We start from the raw sequence: 19,054 nt of genomic DNA, 5'->3' as shown, positions 1-19,054 counted from the left end.
TTCCCCAATTCTTTGATCTTTGGGCTGAAGGAAGAACAACACTCGGGCAGTGTTTAAATGCTCAATCAACAATCAATACACTCTTATTATTCCATACAAACACAATAAGCAATACAGTCATCTGGATGGGAGATGCGCACAAAGAGGGTCACAGCGGATCTCAAAATGTCGGACCGTTACTCAAACTCTGGTGGCCCCCACCTAATCATAAAAACCTAAACATTCACATTCGTTCCATCTCTCAGTGAACCTGAGTTATGACCTTGGCTCCCTGTTTTCCTGCTTCTGACAAAGGTAGGGGAGAAGCTCTCGTGCAGTATCCTCTGCTCTTTCTACAATCAGAAAAGCAAGGCCATGATTCTCTGCAAACAGTGTTCTCTTTATAAATCAGCATAGATCAGCAGTATGAAATGTCATAAAACAGTGTAACTCATTCACAGTAAATCAGCAGTATAATGTAATACAAATCAATGTAATGAATCTAATGATTTTCACCGTCTTCTGACTCAGGAGTATAAAGCAACTTAAAACTATGTAATGATTACACAATCTTTAATCAGGTATAATGTGGCCTACAGCAGTATCATGAATTAATAATTCTTTGATTAGAGGTATAATGTAACATATGGCAGTATAATAATGTCACACCTGTCACCCGTTATATAAGTTCTGCACTTACCTACAGCCCACTCCCACATGGGGCGGCAGCTGAGAGATAGCAGTCCATGTGTATCTTTCCTTTTGCTCATTATTCAATAAAACGAAAAAACCTGCAAGTGATTGCTGACTGTTCATTCTCATCCTGACCGGATGAGCCCATGATGGTAACAATCTCCAACCTCCTCTGAACCTTCCTCCAAAACATTGAGCATTTTGAGATGCACATTACTGCTAATGCATTCATCTAGAATCATTAACAAAATGATAGGTGTATAAGCTTTAAACAAGTACAAAGTGCAGCATTACAAAGTTACATTATAACTAAGCATTTGACATATATATATATATATATATATATATATATATATATATATATATATATATATCTTGTTTCATAAAACAATGAAATACAAACAATCAAGTTTTCCTTTACAAAAATATTGAACAGTTGCTTTCAAGTCTTTAACAAAAAAGTGAAAAATCATAAAATATAAAAACATAAATTTAACAATTAAAATAAATTCATTAATACATTATTGTCAGTTTTCTAACCCTTCGCGTGCACGCATGCGCGCACACACACACATCCTCCAACCACACACACCCATATTTTGCTCCATTGCGGGTTATTTCACACCTGAAATATTTTGTAAACAATTAAGCAAATACAAGTAATCTGCAATAAATCACAGGTAGTCAGAAAATAAACTAACTCTGTTACGCTACGTCCGCACCTACACGGGTATTTTTGAAAACGCAGCTGTTTCGTCCACACGTAAACAGCATTTGGAATCACAGAAAAAAAGATTTTTTAAAACTCCTTTTTTTTTGCGTTTATGAGGTGGATGAGGTGTCGTCACGCAACATCAAAGGTATGTGCCTTTTTTCATGTCACGCTGTGCGCCACGTTATTGTTTACATGAGATGAATTGCAGAACGGCAGATAGAGACAAAATACTGTTAATCTGACTTTACAAGCTTACATACGCAAGCAGTTAAGGTCCCTCCATTTACAAAGGCAGAGGCGTCACGATGTGATTATTTTACGTGTAGTTGTTTTTTTTTTCCTGTGTAATAATATTCAACATCGCTATCAATACATTTTTCAAAAAATGCCTCTCTGTGCAAAATAGGTTTAAAAACATAAACAGCTGTGGGATACTGTTTGTCTGTGATTTGAACCGGGGGAACAAATCGTGGCAGGATCAGCCGGATGTTATTTGTATCCCACTGTAACGTTACTGTATAAAGTATAGTATAGTATGTATATCTCCAAAATGTCAGGAGTAGTTAGTCATTACAAGAAGTGTTTGTGAACTACAAATCACAGATGTGGGATACTGTTTGTCCGTGATTTAAACAGGTTCTTCCTTCCTTTAAAGTACGTACGTACATACATACACGCACACAGATAACACAACAATGAATACATGTATTGTTTAATTAAGAAAACATCAGAAAGTGATAAAACACATTAGAAATAGCAATAGCTTCCTAACAGACCAATAAATCAACACATTTTCATCAGCAGATGTTTGCATGTTCAGTAAAAATATTTCAACAACTTTATGATTAAAATGATCAATGAACTTCAGCCTTACGCTATGTAATGTACGTTTCATGTTGTACTCATGGTCCTTTGTTAGTCCAGTTTAGGATAATGTCTCTGACGTATGTTTCATATCAGATATATGTCATATCAAAACAAGCCCACACCTGCAGTTGTTTCAGTTTTTCACTGGTGCTTCCTGTCAGCTGGTCAACCTCATCCATATCAGCCAACCAAACGACAAGTTCCTCCCTTTGTGCTTCAAATCCCTCCTACTCTGAGACAAGGAGCTGAAAGAGAGAGAAAAGAGTCAATTATAAAGAAGAGAGAAAAGTGAAACCCTCCTCAGAAGGTCTGACTCGCATACCTGCAGTTGACCTGTGATGGACTCCAGTTTGGCGTTCACGTCATCCCTCGTCGATGCCAACAGCCGAGTCTGCAGGGTGCCCTGGAAGAGCTGAGTTAATGTTCGACTCCTCCTGGTCAGGCTCTCCAGCTGGATGAGCCGAGGTCTCCCCTCTCACCGCTGCCTCTGAACACAGAAACACAAATTGCATCTGAAGCAGGAGGTGCAGATTTTTTGTGCTATTCTTTTCCAAATCCAGGCTAGATCACGTGGAGGTATTTGGAAAACTTTTTTGGCCAGTGGACGACTGTTGTCTTGCAGAAAGTCAAATCAAACATATGCGATACACAATCAATTCACAAGAACACATAAAAAACAAGTCCAGTTCTTGCCTGATTTCAACTGAATTCTGCATCAAAACAGGGTAAAACAAGTGTTTGCAGCAAATATGAGCACAAAGCCTCAATTTGTACAAGCCTGCTATTACAGTTCTCCTCTATGCAGACGACTTTCCTGTTTTCAAGGCACAACTTGGATCTGCTGTACGAATCTCATGGATACACACTAAATGAAACAATAGTGTGCATGACTCCAGATTCTGATCCCTCATCCTAATATGGTCCCAACATAGCAACAGCAATAAAGCAAATGTTGAGGCTTCAAAATACAAAGTCCATAAACCAATGGCTGACATGGGTTTTATCATAAGGGTGATAAATATACAGATTTCAGTCTGTCTTAGAGATTTGATGTTCATTTACCTGCAGATGCACTATACGTGCCTGCTCCATGGTTTTCCACAACATTTTGCACATCACTATTTAATACAGGAAGTAGGTGAACTAAAACAAGTCATCTTTCTTTGTGAGAGGACCATTTTAATGAAACAAACCTCAATGACATGATAGGGATCCCTAAAGATGCTCCTGCTGCTTCTCTTCCTCCTCATCCTAAGCTTCCTTCTCCTTGTCCTCAACTTCCATCCAATTGTAATTCAACCTAATTGTGTTTCTCCCCCTCCTCTTCCTCATTTTGTTGGAGCTGTGAACACAATTAATGTGAATCTGGATTCATTTGTGCAAACAAGAAAAATCTACAGCTTTTTGGTCAGACGTGCTCTTGTGATTTAAGCCGGGTAGAGTAGATTTATGTGTTGATGCTACCTGCTTCAACTCTGGCTGCTGAGTGATATTTACACCCTGGCTGGATTACAAACTTTAACCATGTGCTGAACTTTGGCCCAGCGTTGATACCTCTTGTTAGTATAACGGCCTCTTCTTAGCTTAATGTATGATGGTGGGTAAATGAAATATACAAAAAAATTAACTATATTACAAAAGAACATCTATCTTGGAAACATCAAATGACCGGAGCATAACTTGTCAACTAGTCCGAAACTAAGTTATGCAGGAACAGTCAAAGACACACCTTCTCATGTCACATTTATTCATTTCTATATAATTAGATAAGACAATAAAGAGTTATCTAATCTAATTATTCATTCAACACACTTATGCATAGCTGTATTTTATACAGCTCATACAGAATTCAAAGTGCAGGTTCATGTGAGTATTTAATGTACGGCTCAGATCTACAGAATTTCAGAGTTTCTAGAGCAGACACAGAGCTCACGTCACAACAGGCTTCAGGCGCCATATTAGCGACTTTAACAATATATTAAATTTTAATTTCGGTCTAGCTGACATTAGGTTATGTACGCAGCACGCAATTGAACCACATATTTTAGAAACCAAAGGTTCAAATTAGCTGGGAGCCCCTTCACTTAATTATAACAGTGGTTTTATTAGGAAAACAGTTTCTGTATACCAGATACTAAATTGCGCTGACGTCAACGGCTAACGTATCTAGCTAATCGCTACTGTTAGCACAGCATTAACAGCAAGCCACAATGACAAGTAACAAAAACAAAACTGTGATAAGGTTTTAATGAAAATGTTTTACCTTTTCCAACAGTCCCAGAATTCGGAGCTTCAAAGTCCAGCAGGTACTGAAGACTGTTATCCGTTTCGCTGTCACCGTCCGTGAGAAAGAGTTTTTTTTCCCGAAAGGTCAAGGCCCGCTGCTTGCGGACTCTGTCTGCGCATGCGCATCCCAATGACTGACCCCTCCGTCCGCTCCCGGGAGGTTATAGTATGACGTGTTCTGACGTCACTCTCTCTCTTCCTGTCATTTATTTGGCTCGAAACACATATTAACAAATTGCTCAGTGATGAACAACTACTCAGATTATTTACCTAAGCAGTGTGCTTTGTCAAAACGAAGTGTGTGTTCATTACACTGACATTCTGTTCTGCAATTGTTATTTACTTGTATTTTATAATTTGACTTTACATACTGCTGGGTGGTTTGTAAAGTTTACAATAACTAGTATTATCATTATGCTATATTTTCAAAAATACATAATAATCTCAAAAGTAATGCCTTGGAGTAGAAAATAGTAATGCTTTATTAAAATTTAAAACTAATGTACAGTATTTGAATGTGTGTATTGTGTCTACTGTTTGTTAACTCACCATATTCATAATGGGTTTCCGGGGTTAGGGGTGTGTGTGTGTGTGTGTGTGTGTGTGTGTGGGGGGGGGGGGGGGGGGGGGGGGTTAGGGTCTTTAGGCTTTCCCCCCCCACCCCTGCCACCAGTATATTTTTAAGCAAATATTTCTAACTTTTATTTGAATATTCAGTTTCCTACCATGTTCTCTTAAAGGGTAATTGCCAGGTAACCCGCCATCCCCCTTCGCACACACATGCACACAAAGAAAGCACACAGTATAATTCGCAGCCTCGTTATAGTGAATAAATATTTATGCCATTTACACCATCAAACTTAGATTGCTAAGGATGAAGAACCTTTTGTTCTTTAAAGAACCATTTGTAATAGCTGAAGAACCATCCACAAAATCAAAAGGTTCTTTGACGTATGATGGTTCTTTAAAGAACCATGAAGACATCTGAAGAACCATTTAAGAACCATAATTTTTCTGAGTGTACCTCAGCACTTGTGCAGGTGAAGCAAAGGGAAGATATGCTTCACCATATTTTCTAGTCTTTGTGAAAGTCCATTGTTTTCAAAGTCTTTACACTGAAAGCAGAACACCAAAGCAGCTTCAGCTCTCCATTACTATCTACATAAAATACATTCACACCCAGAAGTGCTGTTGCCCCCCACACTTTGACAGTTACTCTAAGTACAAATAGGGTTGACGAGAGCAGTCAAGAAAAAACAAGAGCTGGAAAATATGCATGATGCAGAGACCGTGTGCATTCCATGAAATATATAGACATATAAAGATATTCCATGAAAGACCTGACTGACAAAATGCAAAACGGTGTTACATACCAACTGATGAAAAAAGGAAAAAGTGGCTGTGTGGAATCACAGATCACAACAGATTTTCTGTTTCCGTCTCATTCTATACTTTCCTTCATCTGCCTGGACAGCATTCTTTGTCCACTATAGTAGTAATGTAGATGCACTTTGTTAAGTTTAAAATTCATTCAAGGATACTAAGAATGATCTTTTACTAGAAGTCAAACATGTTAATTCTATATCTATGTATCTATAAATCTATAGCCAATTAAACATTCAGTATTCTGGACTGTCCCTGTTAAGTGTAAACCTTTTCTGTATTTATGAAACAAGCTCACATAGGTCTTTTTTTCACTTACATCCAACCAGTGAGGGCAGGGTTAACAAACAAGCAATGTGAATCATTTGCTTATGCCTAAATGTTAAGGATTTGAAAGGAAAAAAAGGAGAAATTACAACAAAATAATATTAAGACAAGTGAACACAAATGTGAATCATACACAATAAAAGACATTAAAGATAGTCACATGGACCAAAACAGCTATTCTCTCACTCCTTGAAAATACACTTCAACTCTCCCATCACAACCATTGCAGCCCTTATTTAAAGGGTCCTGACGATACAATCATTGTTTTGGATAAATAAACTTAATAATACTCTTCAAAGGATTGGACAAAACTTTACTCAAAGTAGCTTTTTAGCTGTCACTCACAGACAGATGCATTATCAACATGGCTTGGTTTCGATGAATTAATTATCACTGGTGTTTTATAGTGCATAGTAAATTGTTTCCCCTTTATATTCTTGGGCCTGCCATGTAAACCTTAATACAGTGTTTCCCAAACTTTTGGAGCCATGGCACATATTTCACATAAAAAAAACAAACATTTTATGGTCTTCAGTAGCATGTATCCTGCAGATGATGCACAGTACGTACTGTAATATTCATGACAACCTTTTACTAAAAAATTAGTTAAAATTTTTGACTGTTGTAATTTTACAATCTGTATTAATTTCAGTTAATGTATCATACAATGGCCATGAAAAAAATCTCCACTTAGGACAATGTACAAATCCAGACTTTTTTTTTGTTTTGTCTAGTAAAACACCTTTAGACCAAGACACCCATGTACACTCATGGGGAGAGAGAATGAATAGCCTTAAATGTGTAAAGGACTATTTTAAAATTAATGCGGAGTTGAGCTGGGAGCCAGCGACGCTGCTTCAGGATAGGGGTGATGTGGTGAGTAAAGGGAGTCCTAGTAATAATACGGGCAGCAGAGTTCTGGACATGTTGAAGCTTGTTGATGGATTTTTGTGGCAGGCCAAATAAGAGTGAATTACAGTAGTCAATCCGAGAAGTAACGAGACTACGGACCAGAATAACAGTGGCATGTGGAGTGAGGAAGGGGTGGAGGTGATTGATGTTACGGAGTTGGAAATATGCTGAGCTAGTGATATTATTGATGTGAGAGTTAAACGATAATGTACTGTCAAGAATGACACCCAAATTTTTCACAGATGGAGAGGTAGAAACTGACAAGTGATTGATAGTAACAGAAAAAGTGTTAGTCCTGGATAGCGATGATTTGGAGCCAACCAGGAGATGCTCTGATTTGTTGCTGTTGAGTTTAAGACAGTTGGAGGAAAACCATGAATCAAGTTCGGCTAAGCAGAGGGTGACGGAGGGTGGAGGAAGAGTAGACAGGTAAAGCTGGGTGTCGTCGGCATAACAGCGGAACTGAATATTATATTTACAGAAAATGTGTCCAAGTGGAAGGAGGTAAATAATGAAAAGGAAGGCCCAAGGACAGATCCCTGGAGCACCCCAGAAGACAAAGGAAAAGGCTGAGGGGTGGAGGATTTTAATCGAATGAACTGAGTGTGGTCAGACAGGTATGATTTGAACCAGGCTAGTGGGGTATGAGAAAGGCCGAAAGAAGCTAATCTGCTGAGAAGGATGGTGTGAGAGATGGTGTCAAATGGTGCACTCAGATCGAGGATAATAAGGATGGAGAGGAGACCAGCTGCCATAAGAAGATCATTTGTTATTTTTATAAGAGCAGTTTTGGTGCTATGAGAAAGACGGAAACCAGACTGGAACCGTTTGTAAAGGTTATTATTGGTAAGGCGTAGATAAACTTGTGAAGCAACTATTTTTTCAAGAATTTTTGAGAGAAATGGTAGATTGGATATAGGACGAACGTTATTAAGGTTGTTGGGCTGTAGACCTGTTATTTATTTTTTTCAGAACTGGGGCGAGCGGCAACGTTGAAAGAGGAAGAGAGGATAGACACGCCTTAACTAAGACTGTAGGAAAGGGGTCAAGGTGACAGGTAGAAGGCTTTGATTTGTGGATGAGATCAGAGATATCAGTGACAGAGGGAAGTTGGAAGGCAGAAAGGCAATGTAATGGGGGTGGGGTTGAGAAGGAGGAGCTACATGGAACACAGGAGCCAGGTCTTGGTGTATTTTATAAATTTTTAAAGTGAAGAATAGCTTTAGAGAGTCACAGAAGTTAGACGAGTAGAGATGAGCGGGTAGAAAGTCAGACGGCCTGAGAAAATACTTGAATAGTGAAAACAGTGTCTTAGTAGAATCCTCGCTTGAACAAACAATGGTAGAGTAATAGGCAGATTTAGTTTGGTTAATACAATCTATATAAAACAGAACATGATTGTTAAACATTTTCTTATGAATAGTAAGGCCGGTTTTCTTATGGAGACACTCAAGTCGTCGGCTTTTAGCTTTCCAAAGTCAGAGTTCAGGTGTGTACCAAGGTGCTGAGTGAGAAAAGGATACAGGTCTAGTTTTTAGTGGAGTGAGAGAGTTCAAAATACTACTAAGGCTATGATTATAATAAGAGACCAGATCATCTAGAGTAGACAGGTTGTTGAGAGATAGACAACTAGAAAGAGCAGAAGAAAGGATATCAAGATTTATTCTCTTGATATTCCTGAAAGACATGGTGCGGGGGTTTTTGATTATGGAGAAAGTCATTAGGACATTAAAGGAGAGAAGCAGATGATCTGAGGTTGGTAGCTCGTTGGCTGTGCAGTTTGAAGGAGTAACTCTGGAGCAGCAGACTAGGTCCAAGTATGGCCCTTGGTGTGAGTAGGGAAGTTTATGTGTTGTTTAAAATTAAAGCAATCAAGGCAGGATAAAAGGTCTTTGGTAAGAGGATGGTCGGAGTTATCCACATGCAGGAGCCTCGGTGAATGTACTTTCACTGAGGGAGGAACGTAGACACCAGAGGGCTGTACAGGCAGGAATAGGAAAGGAATTTGTGGGAGAGAACAACCAGGACGCCAGGAGCCAGGACGTGTGGAGATGAAGAGCAGCCGGTGGTGGAGCAGCCAGGGAAAAGCGGAGTCGGAGAAGCTGTGTGTATTGAAGGAGTCCAGTACTAAGTCGATAGATCAATGACACAAGGATCCAAACCCACACAGACAGTACGTAGAACCTGGGACCACATCGCGCTCAGGAACGGAGACACCGGAGGGCCATACAGGCAGGAACAGGAAAGGAATCCGTGGGAGAGAGGAGTTACAGCAAGACATTTAATAGTTTAAACATATGAGTATGAATTATGTCTAGAAAACATGACTCACCCACATCAGTTAGGGTGAAGCTGCAAAAATTCCTTTGCCAAAACACCATAGCCTGTGTGTAATCAACCAGTGAGAGCCTGCATATTTTCCCATCCTTTGCACTTTACTGATAAGAATTGTTTTCCCACTTTGAAGGAATTGAACCAAATTGTGTCATTAGGCCAATGCACTGGCTAATGCTTTCCGGGTTTTGTAATAAATACATTTGAAAGTTCAGTCATGCTAAAAGAATGAGACAGTTCTACATTTTTGTTATAATCTTTGATAAAAGCTAAATTCGTGAACTTGGAACTTACAGCCAAAATGAGTCACACAGCAATAAAACGTCTTCCTAGTGTTTCATTTTTGGTGTCATGTTCTTTTCAACAGAAGATTTTCACACTCTGTGCAGCAGTGTTGGTCAAGTTAATTGAAAACTAACTAACTAACTAATTACTTAGTTACTGATTACTAATTAATTCTCCAAAAAGTAATCATATTACTTTACTGATTACTTATTTTCAAAAGTAATTAGTTACTTAGTTACATTTTTAAAGCATGATACACAACCTGAATACGTAGTAAAGCAATAGACCCTTCAGCCCAATTCTATTTTTTATGCATAATCCATCATATAAAATTGAATCAAATGGAAAGTCTCTTTTAAAAATTGTTTTATTAGTTTTAATCTTTTAATTTTATGCACATTGCATTAAGCAAAAATTAATTTATATGCAACTGTCTTTGACTTGAAGAAATTGTTTAACATTTAAACCTATTTTCTGCATATTCCAGCATGTAAAATAAAATAATGTTTTGCATATACATGGACTCTTTCAAATTGATGCAAGTAAAAGTAAGCAAAAAATAAACAAAATCAAAGATTCAACAGTACTAAGTCCTGTCGCTTTTAAATCTATTGTCACCTGTTTAGCGGTAGTGGGGCCGGTGCTGCCCGGTGCCACAGCAGTCATTCTTTTATTAATGGTGGCTTATCATTCAAAGCAGAGGATACCCAGAGTTTACTTTTAAATACATTTCTAAGATGTGTATGAAACTGGATTTGGCCACTTCTGACCTTCAAGTACAGCTGATTCTTCTACACAGCAAGATGAATTCTTCAGCTGTATCTCAGCACCATCATTCTTCCAACGGCAGCACTCAGTCTAGCTGCTGGCTATGATGACAGCACACATGATCTGTGGAGTTCCTCTTCAGGATCTTCTTATCATTCATCAGAATACAACACGGCTGTAGAAAAAGCAAAAACAAATACTAAAAACTAAAACAGATATGCTATACTTTAATCATATCCAAGTGAAAGTTGAGCTTTTTAAAGCGGGATCCTGGGTTCTTACATTCTTCATACAGTAAATCCCATAACTATCGCTCTTTATTATGTAATACTTCTTTTGATTAGCTCTACTTACCCTTTCACAACATCTGCGCTTTGGTGAAGGTTTTGCAGTAACAGTTAACTGACAGCATAGATGTGTTTCTTTGTTGAAAGTATTAGTTCCACATGATTGAGCTGTAGAAGCAAAGTCAAGATGTAGGTATCACTCGCAGTAGCTGGTATCTAGAATAGATGAAGGGCTAGTCATTTTGAATAGGATACAATGAGATTCGGAGTGCTATTGCACATTGGTATGTCAAGTTTAAAGCTACATAAAGGCATTTATGATTAAATAAAGCTTACATAAGAACACCAAAAGAATGTTACTCAAAAAATAAGAATTAAAAACTGAGTACTAAAACTAACCTTTATTTGAGAGTGGTGTAATCCTATTGTAAACTAATTCATCTACTGCAAGTTAAAACATGCACACTAATATGGCAGGTTACTCATCTCAGTGATGGTTGTGTTTTTGACTGTCCTGCTGGGTGCTTCTGCCGCCTTCTCTCAACCACTGAATACGACCCACATTCCTGTGGCCAGTCTATCTGTCATGGTGCTGGGTCGTTGACCCAGCGTTTTGTGTTTTATATGATTATTGTCTTCTGTTCTAGTTTATTCTGATGCTTCACCTTGTTGTTGAATTGTGCTATACAAATAAACTTGCCTTGCCTTGCCTTGCCTTGCCTAGTATTCTGTGTCCTGCCCTTGTGCCCTGGGATTTCCTGTTTTATTCTGAAGGTCTGTGTCTATGGTCATTGTGTTCAGCTTGTATCCTCCAGTCATTATGTGTATTAGAATCAGCTGTGCTCCCACCTGTATGTCATTACCTGGTCTCCTTGTTTGTGTGTGTGTGTATATATAGTGAGTGTTGGTCTGTGCTTGTTGTCGGCTCGTCTGCGTTCCATGGTGTTCTGTTCCTTAGTCTGCGTCTCTCTGCCCCTCACCCCGTTTTGTAGTGATGGGCAGATGAAGCTTCATGAAGCACTGAAGCTTTTCATCCAATTGGTTCACCCCAACGCGAAGCTTCATGAAGCTTCATTTGCTCTAGCAGGACACCTACTGGACGTAAAAATAATAGCTGGCATGAATTTGAAGAGTGTGGCATTTTGCACACAGCCTGTAAATGTCAACAACAAAAGGAGTGTGTAAAACATGTATATTGTAGTGATGGCAGTATACTGTGTATATTTATAGTGGCAGTATGGGAAATTATTATTTGGAAATGCTTGAAATGGAAATGATCATTTACTGTGAGGTGAGGTGTGGTTGGGGTGTGGACAGTAGTTGTGCGTTTGTAACGTTGAGGTATGGACAGCTACACACTGAGGCTTTGAGCCTCAGTCCTGCCTGTTCACATTTTATTCTGTAAAAACTAAATTTGCTTTGATGACCTTTTTAGTGGGGAGAACATAGCTAGGATTTAATGATTTAACAAATCTTTTGAATCCTTTGTCCTCCACAATGCTAAATGGCTGGGAGTCCTCAATCACCATGCTGACCAGGTCTTCATCTATTTGAGATTGTTCTCCTGAGGAAAGACAATAAAGATAAAGCACAAATATAAATATCACACGTAACTTATAACAGTTGTATAATATTGTTATATCATTTAGTAACATTACTGCATGCTATATTATCATTGCATTTGATGGCTCACCTGGTCTTGCTCCACAATCGGTGTCCCCCTTATTCTCATGCAAAGCTCTGTAGTGCCTAAGCATGGATGAGGTGTTGTTGTTGTTATATCCCAGCTCCCTGGCACACAGCAAACACTTCACCTTGTACAAAAGTCAAGACAGCTCAACATAAATTGTATTGCACCATCAGTATCATGAAAATACATCTTCTGTAGAAATTTACATAGCTTGTTGGGAGGAATAAGATCAAAATGTTCCCACACAGGGGAGGACATCCTCCTCTTCTTAGCTGGCTCCATTCTCTCCTGACTTTCCTCACTCTCATAAACCTCCAAACGGTCTCCAAACTCTCACTAACCGCAACTCTCCATCAAACACCCACATTTTTGAATGAAGTCTGAGGGGTTTATATCGCTGTCATATCTCGCGGCAAAGTTCGAACAACTTCCTGAACCAGTCACGTGGTACAGCCGGGCAGCGAGGCTTCGGACGTCATCATTTTCAGCTCCTCCCATAAATGAAGCAAGCCTCGATACGCGCTTCGCGGAAACGCCCCCTCCATTACTCGACACACGCTCCGAAGCCTCGATACAGAACGTCCCATCACTACCGTTTTGTATGATCTCAGGTTTGTTATTTAGTTTTCCCAGTTTAGGTTTCTTCAGTTATTTGTCATCCCTCATTGCCTGTTTTGCCACTCCGCCACTTTGTAAATAAACGTCACTCGTATCATCAGTCACGGCCTGCATTTTGGGTCCTTTTTGGGTTGTAACATGACATTTTCCATTCATTTGTCCAAGTTTGCTCACCTTTACCACAACACAATGTTCGGCAGCCTCGCCTCTGTCAGTGCGCCCCAGGGTGGCTGTGGCTACAATGTAGCTTGCCATCACCAGTGTGTGAATGGGTGGATGACTGGATGTGTAAAGCGCTTTGGGGTCCTTAGGGACTAGTAAAGCGCTATACAAATAAAGGCCATTTACCATTCAGCCTTTGGTTCAGGTGTCACTATTGACTGGCAGCATATTATGTTGACCGGATTGTATGCCTTCAAGTTACAGCAGCTCAACATTTTTTCACTCAGACCCTGTGTAACACTGACTGTAAAATCAAGACACAGATACCAACACCATAGTGTAACAGTTGTAAGTTTGTTGTATGTGCATTACATAGGAAATTAAGCCTGAAGCATAGTCTAAAAGTATCCTGGTGTGTTTCCCTTATAGTTAAGCAGCAGTGAGTCAGCAGGGAACAATCTTCTTGTAGGTCTGGAACAAATTATGGGTTCAGGCAAAACTGCAGGAAAAGAAAAAGTCAGTAAATCTCTGGTCTTTCATAGGGTTTCATCAGACAACATCAAAGTCATCAAAGTCATTATAAACTCTAGGGACAAGTGGGAGACTGGAAGAAACGGATCTCTGATTTCCTCACCGACACTTTTCCAAAAATGCCTCAATCTGCTTACTGCACACAATGTCATGGTGAGTGGTCCGCACATGTTCATAGAACTAAAAATAAGGACTGTTGCAATAGCTTTGAATAAATGGAAACATCTAACTTAGTTTAAGTGCTTGTAGATGGATGATTCATATTTTAAAAATGCTTTAAAAAGCAAGCAAATAAATATTTTGTTGTTATCTTCTGTGTTTGGCTGTTTCTAATCATTACTCACTGAGAAATTCTGTTAGCAGTTATATAGCTACCATTATTTATACCAGTGTAACAGGTATATACTATACATAGTATATACACTATGTATATACATACAGCTATCAGTTATTTCTTGCAGTATTAAATAGTCTATAGCAGGACAATTCGACTGCTCCACAGACTGCAGCCTCAAAAATAGCCAAACACTTGAACAACCAGGCACTGAAATTACTGCTTTAAACATTTTTAGGCTTTTCATACCATTAACTAAACCGATTATTAAGTTATTCCATGTTCACCTCATTTAGGTGCTCTGTTTCTTGCAAAAGCATAAAGTCAAAATTCTAATTCAAATTATTGTTATTCTTTCATTAGCCAGTTTAATAATTCATTACCTGTGATGCTGTGTTCATAATGTATTTTACAACAAGTTCCAGGATTGTAAGGCTCCTTTCCACAAGAAGATAGACTTGCAGTACACATATCATGTTTAAATATAAACATTTTACAGTTGAAATATTCACTCATCCTCTGCAATACTGACCTCTGATGGACATGTGTGATAACACTCAGTGAGAACAGCATCATTAGCACCCATAATCTGTACTGACACAAACGTCTAATTACTTTTTGTACATGCACCTCCTCTAAAAAATGTGCTTCCTGTGACTATAATATTCACCAAGTACTCACCAATTTCCATGAGTCACCCCTGTACGAGTACACTATTTCTTTCTACTTTTCTTTCTATTGACTAGGCGAATGTTTGTGACGTTGGACCAACACGTGTATGTGTGGGTTTTTTCCGCCAACGTTACGAGACTACACCCTCACATATGCACAGTGTGGGTGAAGACATGGTGACTCACTGATGACAAGCCTTTCTGGAGATTGCATTACCTCCCACTGCAGGCCCTCTCAGTTAAGCTCCAAAGTGGGAGTTACTAAGCTTGATATAAGCTTCCTAAATGCTGAAGGAAATTGCAGTTGCTTTTAAATCTATGAGTTATTTAGTAATTACGCAGGGTATACATGATTGTTGATGCACTTCTACACAGTTTAATTTAAAAAGAATGATTTTGGGTCTTTTCAGATGAAAGTATCAGTCGCTTTCACACATAACTTATGCTGCCAAATAGATTGTCCTTTTCCTTTTTTACAGCATTATCACTATAAAATGCTGCATCTCAACATTAGTAGGGGGGTTTCGAAATTCCCCCAAAAGAAGAAAGGAATAGCAAAGGCACACTGAAAATATGGGACCAGGTGATGGCGGGGCCTGGCACTGGTGGCTCGGTTGGGCCCCTTCCAGGGGATAGGGGTACCCTCGGACCTTGAGCCTTTGGGACCGGGGCTCGGATGCTCTGGCGACTGGCTGGGCCTGTGGACTCGTCACTGCAGCCCACTGTGGCGTCTGCACCGTGGCTGCTGGGTGGTCCCACGTCTGGGGCTCTCCTCAGCTCTATCCAGGAACGTGGCGCGGTTGCTGGCTCAGTTTGTCTACCGATACCTTTTTTGTTTTTTCTGACCACTACTCATGCTAGGGTCTTCATCTGGGTTGGAATTTTCTCCAGGATGCATGTCAGATTGACAAATTTTTCTTTTCAAATATGTATCTATTGCTGTTATGCACTGCGTTTTCTCACTCACAGGATGACTATTAGGCCTATGTAATTTATTCTTCATCGTCTTCTGTTTTACTGGCAGTTGGCAACCCATTTAATTAGAGGAGGTAGTTGTACTGCCCTCTAGTCATAGAGAATGTAATTGCTCCGCTCCTCACTCACGCTGTTTGAGTACTAATCAGGTGCAACCAGACAATCTTCAACGTCACACCTATATGCTGCGGGACAGTGGCTGGGAAACATTGTGTTAGAGGATACAGTAATTAAGCGGCTTTTATAGGTACAAATTTCCAGCACACCTTTAACTAGTCCACTCTGGTGGAACTTAAAGGATTTAAAACTGGATCATCAGAGTTCAAAGTATAAACCGTTTGGAAATAGTCCCAAAACGATTTCCAAAAGTTAGATCCTGCTAACGCAAAAGGTTTTATGTTTGGGGTTTTTTTTGTTTGTTTGTTTTTTAATGCAACCTTGCTTTCCTTTCTTCTTGTTGGCTGAACACTTTTATCTTTGTATAGTACTGCTCCGTATTTTTCCTTTGATGTTGCCCTCAAGCTGCTAATTGGAGTTTGTTGGAGTTCGATAAAAGTCCATTTTTTATTTTTTTCAAACAGCTTGATACATGTTTCAGTGAAGTTTTCTTGAAACTGGCAGCAAAAGAAAATTATTTGTCTGTAAAAGACACTTCTTACCGTTATCATGCCTCACAGATAGCCCATATGGCCCCCATTACCCACACCATTGTGTGTCAGCAACGGCCACCTACCTGCTGATCGTTGCCTGGGGCTGTCCTGGCTTTCCTTCTAATACTCACCTCCTTATTTTCATTTATATGCACTAGCTATATAAATGAAATGTTCTCTGATATCTCAGGAAAATGCAGTTACATAGCCCACAGGCCACTGTGTTTATCAGACTAACTTACTGCTGATTTTAAAGCCTAGCCCTATAGGCCAGAGCAAAGTGGTGCAGGGGAGGTTGTAAATTTGGTAATCATGTTTATCTGGGAGGAAAGTTATCTAAGTTCCCAAATGAGTCAGTGCTTGTTTGCACCTTTGTAATGCTGTGATTGCCAAGCCAAAGATTATCTCAACTCACAACCTGAAGTTCTGCTTTGAAGAGATGTGTCTGTCTGATATGTTTTGCCTTTGATGTCTTCAATAAAATTTTCTTGTACAGCCTCTTTGATGTGTTTTTTTTTTTTTTTGGAAAGACGTCATTAACATTATTTAGAAAACAGAAACTATGATATCTTATACTGAACTTGCTAAACGGCCCCAAAACCTCTACAGAAAAATGTAGATGAGCAGAAGTAGATATAAAAACTGCAAGAACTCCAAGATTGTACTCTTATACCACAGGCTGCTTCAGTCAAGGACAATGATGACCTTCTTCTTTCTATGAAACACATTCAAGTACATCCAGTATCAACCCATGTATTAATGCATCTTGGCAAACCACAACCTGATTGAATGGGTGTGTCCATTCTCTCTGAATGGATGGATCATACCATTCATACTATGTACCTAGAAGCAAAGAGCAAGACTTCAAAAACACCCTAATATGTATAACAGCTATTCAGATATTTGTAAAAGGGTATTGCACACAGGGATACTGTGCAGTGGCCTTAAAGTCATAACAGTCACCATGACCAGAAATCCACTTCCTTAAAACTGCTTTAAGGTGTGGTGAATCCACACGGCAGGGATCACTCTCTCAGCCAAAGCCTTGGTCAGATTTACTAAATGAGGCAAATTTGCACAAAGTTTTGTGGGTGATATGCTAACACTGCACTAATTTCAATTTTCAATTTCATAACGGTTTCATTTTTGAGTTACTTTTAGTAAATAAATATTTTAGTCAACAGCAGCAACTTCAAATTAACTCTGAAGGCAGGCTAATTGACCAAAATAAGAGCTTTTATGGAAAGTGCAGAACGTCATCAGCTTTCAACCCACAGACCTAACTCAGGGAAACATGGTTTTCAGTTCCAGAAAACGTGACCAGATGTAATTCAGTCAACACTAACCAAGTTTAGGGCCAGACTCAGATCACTAAGCAATCATTTCTGGAACAGGCCCCTGGTTGACTGGATACATGAGATTGCAGGTTTTAAACATGTCCTGATTTTGTTAGAAATAACAAATTAAGAAATTCACTGAAAGACAGAAAGAGAGATTTGTGTGTTTGGCTACAGGATGTTTGTACAACCATAGGGAGTGTGTGTTTAGTACACTTCACCAGCAAATTATACTCATTTCTCTTTGATGTTAGACTTCTCTGGATGTTTTTTGTCACAGATTCTAGGCCAAGCAGGGTAGTGTGTGCGTTTCAGTTGCTTCCAACTGGCATTGCTACAGTGTATGAAGTAGTGGAAAATGAACATAAGTCTCAACAACAAAAACAACTCTAAGGTTGTCAGCTGGACAAGGGTGGAGTGCCTACTAATGTGTTGGGAATGTGTTGCTGCCCCAGCATATGTAGTTCAAGTATTTTGGTGGTTTTCATGAGTCAGGGGAAAAGTGGAATGGGAGACTGTGACAAAGTGGAGAAGCAGTTGCAATTCTCTCCATTTGTCCCATATGTGTTTACCTTTTTTTGCACATTGTACACATTATTCTGTTTCTAGGTATTTGCTATGATTTGCTATTTGTTAGTGATGGGACGTTCTGTATCGAGGCTTCGGAGCGTGTGTCGAGTAATGGAGGGGGCGTTTCCGCGAAGCGCGTATCGAGGCTTGCTTCATTAATGGGAGGAGCTGAAAATGATGACGTCCGAAGCCTCGCTGCCCGGCTGTACCACGTGACTGGTTCATGAAGCGGTTCGAACTTTGCCGCAAATAATCATTTTCCATACTGCCAGCATAAATATACACAGTATAATGCCATCACTACACTATAGGTGTTTTACACACTCCTTTTGTTGTTGACATTTACAGGCTGTGTGCAAAATGCCACACTCTTCAAATTCATGCCAGCTATTATTTTTACGTCCAGTAGGTGTCCTGCTAGAGCAAATGAAGCTTCATGAAGCTTCGCGTTGGGGTGAACCAATTGGATGAAAAGCTTCAGTGCTTCATGGGGCTTCATCTGCCCATCACTACTATTTGTCAAGTAACATTGCTTCACTCACTATCCCGGGTTTGTTTGTGTAAGCGTTTTGTTGCCGGCAAATCAAACATTCTGCAAATTAAGACAAATACTAAGTTATGTTTCTTTATACTTTATTATGTTACAGATTAACTCATTTGTTCATACTTACTCTGTTTGT

At 39.3% G+C, this 19,054-nt stretch overlaps 1 long non-coding RNA gene across 2 annotated transcripts; it reads right to left on the bottom strand.

The window, feature by feature from the left end:
• Positions 1 to 2,083: 2,083 nt before the first annotated feature.
• On the bottom strand, positions 2,084 to 4,673 carry LOC145420149 (uncharacterized). 2 transcript variants are annotated; one of them, XR_013901443.1, is made up of 4 exons: positions 4,518 to 4,653; positions 3,448 to 3,596; positions 2,577 to 2,741; positions 2,084 to 2,499 (listed from the first exon to the last, which is right to left on the bottom strand). It is a non-coding gene; the product is annotated as an uncharacterized LOC145420149 (long non-coding RNA). The 2 variants fall into 2 exon arrangements; XR_013901444.1 differs by lacking the exon at positions 3,448 to 3,596 and having other exon boundaries at positions 4,518 to 4,673.
• Positions 4,674 to 19,054: the final 14,381 nt, after the last annotated feature.

Source organism: Astatotilapia calliptera, chromosome 14 (genome assembly GCF_964374335.1).
Source record: "Astatotilapia calliptera chromosome 14, fAstCal68.1, whole genome shotgun sequence".
NCBI lineage: Eukaryota > Metazoa > Chordata > Actinopteri > Cichliformes > Cichlidae > Astatotilapia > Astatotilapia calliptera.
The sequence above is the reverse complement of the archived record's forward strand: the minus strand, read 5'-3'. Positions and strand labels throughout refer to the sequence as shown.